This window comes from Arachis duranensis, chromosome 10 (assembly GCF_000817695.3).
Source record: "Arachis duranensis cultivar V14167 chromosome 10, aradu.V14167.gnm2.J7QH, whole genome shotgun sequence".
In the NCBI taxonomy this organism is placed as follows: Eukaryota; Viridiplantae; Streptophyta; class Magnoliopsida; order Fabales; family Fabaceae; genus Arachis; species Arachis duranensis.
The window spans coordinates 49,670,010-49,679,529 of NC_029781.3; positions in this window are offsets into that span (position 1 = coordinate 49,670,010).

Genomic DNA, 9,520 nt, shown 5'->3' on the forward strand with positions numbered 1-9,520 from the left:
CAAAAGCTCCCTTTCTATTTCAAAACTACTCCTATATATACTACTCTTCTCAGCTTCTAGTTAGTTCTTCAAGTCTTGGGCCTTTGGATCTTTGAGCTTGAAGCAGTTCCTTTCTTCAATTGGGCTTGGCTTACTTGCAGAGAGAAAGTGTGAAGTGGGCAGAGACTTTAGCTCAAGACGTTAGAGGTGTTTAACATTTAGTGAAAATACAAGTTCGAGAACGTTAGTGACACTTAACATTGTCACTAACGTTGCCATGCACCCCTTTGCCTCACGTTAAAGCCCACGTTAACTGGGTTAACGTGGCTTTTAACTTTGCCTTTCTAGCCTTCGAGAACGTTAGTGACACTCAACATTGTCACTAACGTTCAAGTGTGCCCCTTCTTGCTTCACGTTAAAGCTCACGGCTTCTAACGTGGCTTTTGTCAACCTTCGAGAACGTTAGTGACACTCAACATTGTCACTAACATTCAAGTGTGCCCCTAGGTCTCACGTTAGAGTCCATGTTAACTGGGTTAACGTGGCTTCTAACGTGGCTATTCTTAGCCATCCCAACGTTAGTGACAATGTTGAGTGTCACTAACGTTGGCTCATTCTTCATTCCTCGGATCAGGATTGGATTGAAAATCAATCTCCTCAGCATTCAATTCAAGTGGGTCTGTGGAGATTAACGTGGCTCTTGGGGGTTGTGTGGTTGCTCCAACGTTAGTGACAATGTTGAGTGTCACTAACGTTGTCGACAACTTTCCATCTCTTACGTTAGCTCCCACGTTAACCAAGTTAACGTGGGAGTTAACGTGGCTATTTGCACCTTAGGCCAACGATAGTGACAATGTTGAGTGTCACTAACGTTGGCTTCTCTTCCCCCTTTAACGTTAGAGGCCACGTTAACTAGTCTAACGTGGCCATTTATGAGCAATTGCCAATGTTAGTGACGATGTTAAATGTCACTAACGTTGGCTCAACTTCTCTTATCTACGTTAGAGTTCACGTTAACTTGGTTGACGTGACTCTTTAACGTGGGCATTGATGGCTTTTGAGAGTGTTTTTGGCAATCACTTTTCTCCTTAACTTTGCAAGTTACCTCCCATTCCTTGCTTCTTTTGGTCCTGAAATCAAAGCAATAGAGTGCATCAAAGTTCTAGTCTACATCGTGGGTAATGCAATATACAATTTTGACATTAAAATCATGCAAAATCCACATGAAATAATGTAAAATGCACAATGTATGCTTGAATCAAGGTCCGAGTGAATATTTGCCCAAAACTAACTTATTTCATAAGAAAATGCATGAAATTACCTAAAAACAGTAAAGAAAAGGTCAGTGAAACTGGCCAAAATGCCCTGGCATCACAACACCTCAGCCTGATCTGGAAGAATCAGAGAGAATAATAGAACCTCTGAAAATCCCTCAGGAAGAGGAGAAACCTCCTAAATCCGAGCTCAAACCATTACTACCATCCCTGAAATATGCATTTCTAGGAGAAGGTGATACCTTCCCTGTGATCATAAGCTCTACCTTAGAGCCACAGGAAGAGGAAGCACTAATTCAAGTGCTAAGGACACACAAAACAGCGCTGATAATCCCGAGTTAGTTAACCCAAGTTACCAGGTGATAAAGCACCCCAATTAGCTTATTCATCCAAGTAGATCCCTCACACAGGAGCACCACAGACACATGTCTTAGGGTAAACCATTGGTGCCTAGCCTTATTGCTTACTCCTTTTCTTTTGTTTTTCACTTCCTTTGTTCTTTCCCTTTTCTCTTATTAGGATCTTGTTGTTACCTTAGTCTCATGGGTATATCAAAAGTAAAGCATTCAGGATAGATAGATGTCATCCTAACCTTGTGGTTGAACCAACTTAGCTAACTTATGACTACCCCCAAAGATTCATGAATGCACTTTCACATGATGAGCCCTACTCTGCTCTTTTAAAACATAAAACATTCCCTTCTTCAAACAAATAGACAAGCTTACAAGTAAATAAGGGAAAGATGCAGTGACACTTAAACCAGAATCACAAACCATGCTCAACAACAAGGTAGAGTAAAAAAAAACATGTTTAGGCCTCACTGGTAATCATTAATCAAGATTGCATTTGAGCTTCCAATGTTCGAACTGTAAATATATGGAATTAAGTGACAATACAACCTTCAGGTGACAACTTCTAATCGCCTTCTTTTCGTTCTCCTCCTGCTCTTTGCTTCCTTGAGCGAAGGGGCACCATAAGGTTCCTGTAAAGTTATTTGAAGTTGCTTGTTCCCAAAGCACTTGAGGAATAGTTAGCTTGCATGTGCTTGTGTCTTATGAACTTGATTTGGTGTGTGAACACCAAACTTAGTTCCTTGTTTAGTACACAATCTTGCACATACGCTGATAACTCATATCTTGTTGTTAATAGAGTAATGATTAACTAGAGTCTAACTACATCTAAGTGGTTTCCCTCAATTGGTTAGAGCTAGCAATGTGTTTTGGGAGCAGGTGTAATTCTAACTAAATGTCCTTTTGGTGGAACACCAAACTTAGAATTACACTGTCTCTTTTGATTGTTCTGGTGTCAAACACCAAACTTAGCTCCTTGCAATACAGGGGAAACAACTTGTGATTTTTATTGAAATGAAGATGAAAATGACTACCTGAGGTTGGGTTGCCTCCCAACAAAGCGCTTTTTTTTTATCGTCGCTAGCTCGACGAGTCCTCACTCACTTGAGATGGTATTTCATTCTGGGGTTTTCCCCCATGTTGCCCAGATAATACTTGAGTCTTTATCCATTTACTGTAAAAGTCCTTTCTAACCCTTCATCCATGACTTCTACGTGCCCGTACGGCGAGACCTTTGTGACAAGAAAGGGCCCGGACCACCTTGATTTGAGTTTTCCTGGGAACAGTCTTAGTTTGGAATTGTATAGGAGCACTCGCTGCCCCCTTTCGAAACTTATAGGTGCAAGATGTGAGTCATGTCTTTTCTTTGCCTTCTCCTTGTACATCTTGGTATTCTCATAGGCTTGTGACCTGAATTCCTCCATCTCTTGCAGCTGCAAGATTCTCTTTGCACCAGCAGCAATGCTATCAAAATTTAGTATCTTGATAGCCCATAAAGCTTTGTGTTCTAGCTCCAGTGGTAAGTGACAGGCTTTACCGTACACCAGCTGATATAGGGACATTCCAAGTGGTGTTTTGAATGCTGTTCTGTATGCCTAAAGAGCATCATCTAGCTTCTTTGACCAATCCTTTCTTGATGCACCCACAGTCTTTTCCAAAATTCTCTTTAGTTCTCTGTTGGAGATCTCAGTTTGTCCACTTGTTTGGGGGTGGTATGGTGTGGCTACTTTGTGTTTTACCCCATATCGTAGGAGAAGAGCCTCTAATGGTCTGTTACAAAAATGGCTCCCTCCATCACTGATGAGGGCTCTTGGGACTCCAAACCGGCTAAAGATATTCTTCCTGAGGAAGTTCATAACCACCTTGTTATCATTTGTTGGAGTTGCAATTGCCTCCACCCACTTGGAGACATAATCCACAGCTAACTAAGATGTACTTGTTTGCATATGAAGTTGGAAATGGCCCCATGAAATCTATTCCAAACACATCAAACAGTTCCAGCTCTAGAATGAAATTTTGTGGCATGGCATTTCTTTTGGGAAAATTTCCCGCTCTTTGGAATTCGTTGCAACTTTTTACCAGTTCTTTGGCGTCCTTGAAAAGGCTTGGCCAGAAGAACCCACTTTGCAGAACCTTTGCTGCGGTTCTGTCCCCTCCAAAGTGGCCTCCATAACTTGAGCTGTGGCAATTCCATAGCACTTCTCGTCCTTCTTCTTCCGAAACACATCTTCTAAGGACTCCATCTGAACACTTCTTGAAGAGATATGGCTCATCCCAGACAAAGTATTTTGCATCATTCATGAGTTTTCTTTTCTGATGTTTATGTATCTCTGGTGGTAAAGCACCAGTTGCCTTGAAGTTGGCTATGTCTGCAAACCATGGAGCCTTGTGAACTATCATCAACTGCTCATCAGGGAAGAGCCCGTTCACTTGAGTATCATGTGCCCCACCTTCATCCTGAGGGATTCTGGAGAGGTGATCTGCTACCTTGTTCTCCACTCCTTTCTTGTCTCTGATTTCAATATCAAATTCCTGCAACAATAAGATCCATCTTATGAGTCTTGGTTTTGATTCCTGCTTAGCAAACAAATATTTAAGTGCTGAGTGATCTGTGAAAACAATCACTTTTGCACCAATGAGGTATGATCTAAACTTGTCAAATGCGAAGACTATTGCCAGCAATTCCTTTTCAGTTGTGGTATAATTTCTTTGAGCATCATTAAGGACCTTGCTGGCATAGTATATCACATGGACTAAGCTATCTTTCCTCTGTCCTAACACTGCCCCTATTGCATAATCAGATGGATCACACATTAGTTCAAAAGGTAAGTTCCAATCAGGTGGGGAGATGATAGGTGCAGAGGACAGCCTCATTTTCAAGTTCTCAAAAGCCAACATGCATGTTTCATCGAAGACAAATGGTGTGTCAGCTACAAGGAGATTGCTTAAGGGCTTTGCTATCTTTGAAAAATCCTTAATAAACCTTCTGTAAAAACCTGCATGCCCTAAAAAGCTCCTAATTGCCTTGACATCACCGGGTGGAGGAAGTTTTTCAATAATTTCCACTTTAGCTCTGTCCACCTCAATACCCTGGTTAGAAACCTTATGACCAAGGACTATTCCTCCTGTCACCATGAAGTGACATTTTTCCCAGTTCAAAACCAGATTGGTCTCTTGACATCTCTTCAATACCAGGGCTAGGTGATGTAGGCAACTAGGAAAAGAATCTCTAAATACTAAAAAATCATCCATAAAAACTTCAATGAATTTCTCTATCATGTCTGAGAAGATAGAAAGCATGCAACGTTGGAACGTTGCAGGTGCATTACATAACCCAAATGGCATGCGTCTATAAGCAAACACTCCATATGGGCATGTGAAGGAGGTTTTCTCTTGGTCTCTAGGATCAACCACTATTTGGTTATATCCTGAATAGCCACCGAGAAAATAATAAAATGCATGGCCTGCAAGTCGTTCCAACATCTGGTCCATGAATGGAAGCGGGAAATGATCTTTTCGTGTAGCTTCATTGAGTTTTTTGTAGTCTATGCACATCCGCCATCCAGTGACGGTCCTTGTAGGAATTAATTCGTTCCTCTCATTCGGAACTACAGTTATTCCTCCCTTCTTTGGGACAACATGTACAGGGCTGACCCATGGGCTGTCTGAGATAGGGTATATCCCCCCCCCCTGCCATAACTGAGATAGGGTATATCTCCCCTCCCTGCCATAACTTCATAACCTCTTTCTGCACCACCTCTTTCATAATTGGGTTCAGCCTCCTTTGAGATTGAATGGATGGTATGGCATCTTCTTCTAGCAGTATCTTGTGCATGCATATGGCTGAGCTTATTCCTTTTAGGTCAGCAAGAGTCCATCCAATGGCATCCTTGTGCCTCCGCATTACTTGGAGTAGTTCATCCTCTTGATCTTGGTTGAGGGATGAGCTTATGATTACTGGGTAACTTCCGTTTTTCCCCAAATATGCATATTTGAGAGTAAGTGGCAGTGCTTTGAGCTCAAGCTTTGGTGCTTCTGACTTTTGATTTTCCACCTTGGGCGCTTCTTGTGAATGAATTTCTGTTGCTGCAACCTCTTCACTTGATTCATATTCCTCCCCTACTACCCTCTCTGGCTCTTCAGGTTCTTCTTCCTCAAAGTCCTCATGTACTTCTTCCTCAAGCGCATCCAACCTCATGCATTCCCCGAATTGCTCTGGTGGGTAACTCATGGCCTTGAATACGTTGAAGGTCATCTCTTCATTGTGTAATCTCAAGGTGAGGTCACCTTTTTGGACGTCAATGAGAGCTCCTGCAGTGGCCAAGAAGGGCCTCCCCAGGATAATGGAAGCCTTGGGTTCCTCTTGCATATCTAGGACCACAAAATCTACTGGGAATATGAACTCTCCCACCTTTACCAACAAATCCTCTACTATGCCGTGAGGGAACTTGAATGATCGGTCTGCCAATTGTAGGGCCATCTTTGTTGGTTTAGCCTCTTCGATCTTCATCTTCCTCATCATAGCTACTGACATCAAATTGATGCTGGCTCCTAGGTCACAAAGAGCCTTCTCTACCGTGATCTCACCGATGACACAGGGGATCTGAAAACTCCCTGGATCCTTCAATTTCTGGGGTATTTTGTGCTGAATGATAGCACTGCATTCTTCGGTCAGTATCACAGTTTCGTTGTTCTTCCAGCTTCTCTTCTTAGTCATGAGCTCCTTTAAGAACTTGGCATATAGAGGCATTTGTTCTATTGCTTCAGCAAAGGGTATGTTGATTTGTAGCTTTTTGAAGATTTCTAAAAATCGCAAAAATTGGTTGTCATCCCCCTTTTTCTTCAATTGTTGAGGGTATGGAACTCTCGGGACATCCGGCTTCAGCTTCCCTTCTTCTTTTTGACTTTTAGAAGTTGGGCTCTGATCTCCATATTGCCTTTCTCCTTCGTCAATTGACTCTTCTTCTAGTTTCTTCTGGTCAAATCCTTTCAGTTCCTTCCCACTCCTTAGAGTGATAGCTTGACACTCCTCCTTTTTACTTCTGTTGTTGCCAGAAGTCCGATTGAATATATAACCAACTTGTGTTTCAAGCTTCTCAATGGCAGCATCTTGGTTTTGCATATTTGACTGCACTTCCTCTCGAAATGCTTTACTGTCTTGGATGTCTCTGCATATGCTCTCAAGCAGGGCTTCAATTTTAGAAATTTGGTCATTAAATAAGGAATGGGTTGTATTGTTGTTGGGGTTGTGACGTCTCTGGTCTTGGCCTTGGTTTTGTTGATTACCCCACCCAAAGTTTGGGTGATTCCTCCATCCAGGGTTGTAGGTCTTGGAGTATGGATCATGGTTGTATCTAGGTGAATTCCCAATGTAGTTGGCTTGCTCCTGAGTGCCTTCTTCCTCTTCACTTGCTTCCTCTTGAGTTGAAGTGGTGATTGCTGCCACTTGACTTCTTTCCATCTTCTTGGTGAGGTAAGCTAGTTGCTTGGTGATGAGCTTGTTTTGAGCAAGCAGAGCATCTACATTGTTCAGCTCCATTGCTCCTCTAGTGTTCCCTTTTTCGAAAGCATAGAAGTAGTCATTCTCAGCTACAGTTTCAATGACATTTATGGCTTCCTCAATGGTCTTCTTCTTGTTCAAAGAACCTCCGGATGAATGGTCTACGGCCTTCTTAGATTCATATGACAGCCCTTCATAGAAGATGTGCAGCTGCACCCATTCATTGAACATATCAGATGGACATCTCCTTGTTAGGTCTTTAAACCTCTCCCATACTTCATATAGAGTCTCACCATCTTGTTGCTTGAAAGTTTAGACCTCAGCTCTCAGCCGATTGACTCGTTGAGGGGGGTAAAATCCTGCCAAGAATTTGTTCATAACATCATCCCAAGTTGTCAAGCTCTAATTTGGAAAAGATTCCAACCACTTGGTTGCCTTGTCTCTGAGAGAAAATGGGAACAACAACAGTCTATAGACGTCTGGTTGAACGCCATTGGACTTCACTGTGTCATATATTCTCAGGAATGTGTTTAAGTGTTGGTTGGGGTCTTCTTGGACACCTCCTCCGAACGAGCAATTGTTCTGAACTAGGGTAATGAGCTGTGGCTTTAGTTCAAAGTTGTTGGCATGGATGGTTAGTTTTTGGATGCTACTTCCACAATTCCCTAGGTTTGGGTTGATATAAGAGCCCAAGACTCTTCTATCTTCCCCACCAGGATTTGCTTGACCTCCTCCACCATGGTTGTGAACCTCTTCCTCACGATGGTTTTCCATGGTTGTTTCAAAGTATTCTTCAAAGTGTTCCTCTTCTTCTTCAGCACCAACCACACGTTTTTCTTTTGCCTCCCTTCTTAATATTAAGAAGGTTCTCTCAGGTTCAGAATCAAAGGAAGTTGAAGCTCCGCTTCTTCTCCCTGTCATACAACCAACAGAGTACAACCAAGAAAAGCAATGCAGAAAGTATCTTGTTAGAATTACTTGTTAGTGTCAGTGATGCAATATATCAAACAGTTAGTGGGTTAGTAAACTGAATTGTAAATAGCAAAGAAAAACTAAGAAACAGGGGAGAGGAAGAATTAAACTAAGACGGAAAGCAAATTAACCAAACAGAAAATTAAATCAAACAAAATACAAATGCTCAATCTAGTGATCCACGAATGTAATCATTGTCGATACACAATCAATCCCTGGCAACGGCGCCATAAACTTGATCGGGGTAAAACTTGTCTCTCAACAAATTCCCATTCGGCAACTGTACCGAATTTGTCGTCAAGTAAAAACTCACAATAGAGTGAGGTCGAATCCCACAGTGATTGATTGATCAAGCAACTTTAATTAGAGGAATGATCTAGTTGAGCGAAGCCATGAATAGAGTTGATAATTGCAGAAATTAAAATGGCAAGAAAGTAAATGACTGAAAGTAAATAGCAGAATTGTAAATGGGAATAGGGGAATTGCTCATAAAAGTAAATTACAGATAATAAAGAGAATGGGTAAGATCAGAAATGGGGAGTTCATTGGGCTTAGGAGATGTTGCATTCTCCGGATCAATTTCATTTTCATCTCTTCCTCAATCAATGCACTCATTGATCTCCTTGACAATCTTAAGTGATTGAATCACAATTTCTTGCAATTCAATCTCTCAAATCTTGATCAATAGCCAATTCCTTGGTCAATTGCTCATGAGAAGAGATGAAGTGTGGTCACTGATTATACCACATGCACTTCCCAAATCAAATGCTTAGAGGGTTATAGCCACATACCCATCCACACTCAATTTGGTCCAGCATGAGAAAGCATTTCTAGCTAATCTCTTCATTCCTCTTTCAAGGATCCGAAGAGATCCATGTTTGAACAGCTTCCTTTCCAAGATAACTATCCAATTGGATGAAGATTGAAAGCTTTCAAGTAAAATCAAAAGGAAAGATAGAAGAAGAATAAGAAAATTAGTATTGATCCATCAAATTACAACAGAGCTCCCTAACCCAATGAAAGGGGTTTAGTTGTTCATAGCTCTAGAAATCAAAATCAAAGATGGAGAATACATGATAAAAATCAAAGATGGAGAATACATCATAAAGCTAGAAGTGCAAAGAAAGTAGATACAAAGAGTAGTTCTCTCTCTTCGCTCCTCCTAAAAGCTCCCTTTCTATTTCAAAACTACTCCTATATATACTACTCTTCTCAGCTTCTAGTTAGTTCTTCAAGTCTTGGGCCTTTGGATCTTTGAGCTTGAAGCAGTTCCTTTCTTCAATTGGGCTTGGCTTACTTGCAGAGAGAAAGTGTGAAGTGGGCAGAGACTTTAGCTCAAGACGTTAGGGGTATTTAACATTTAGTGAAAATACAAGTTCGAGAACATTAGTGACACTTAACATTGTCACTAACGTTGCCATGCACCCCTTTGCCTCACGTTAAAG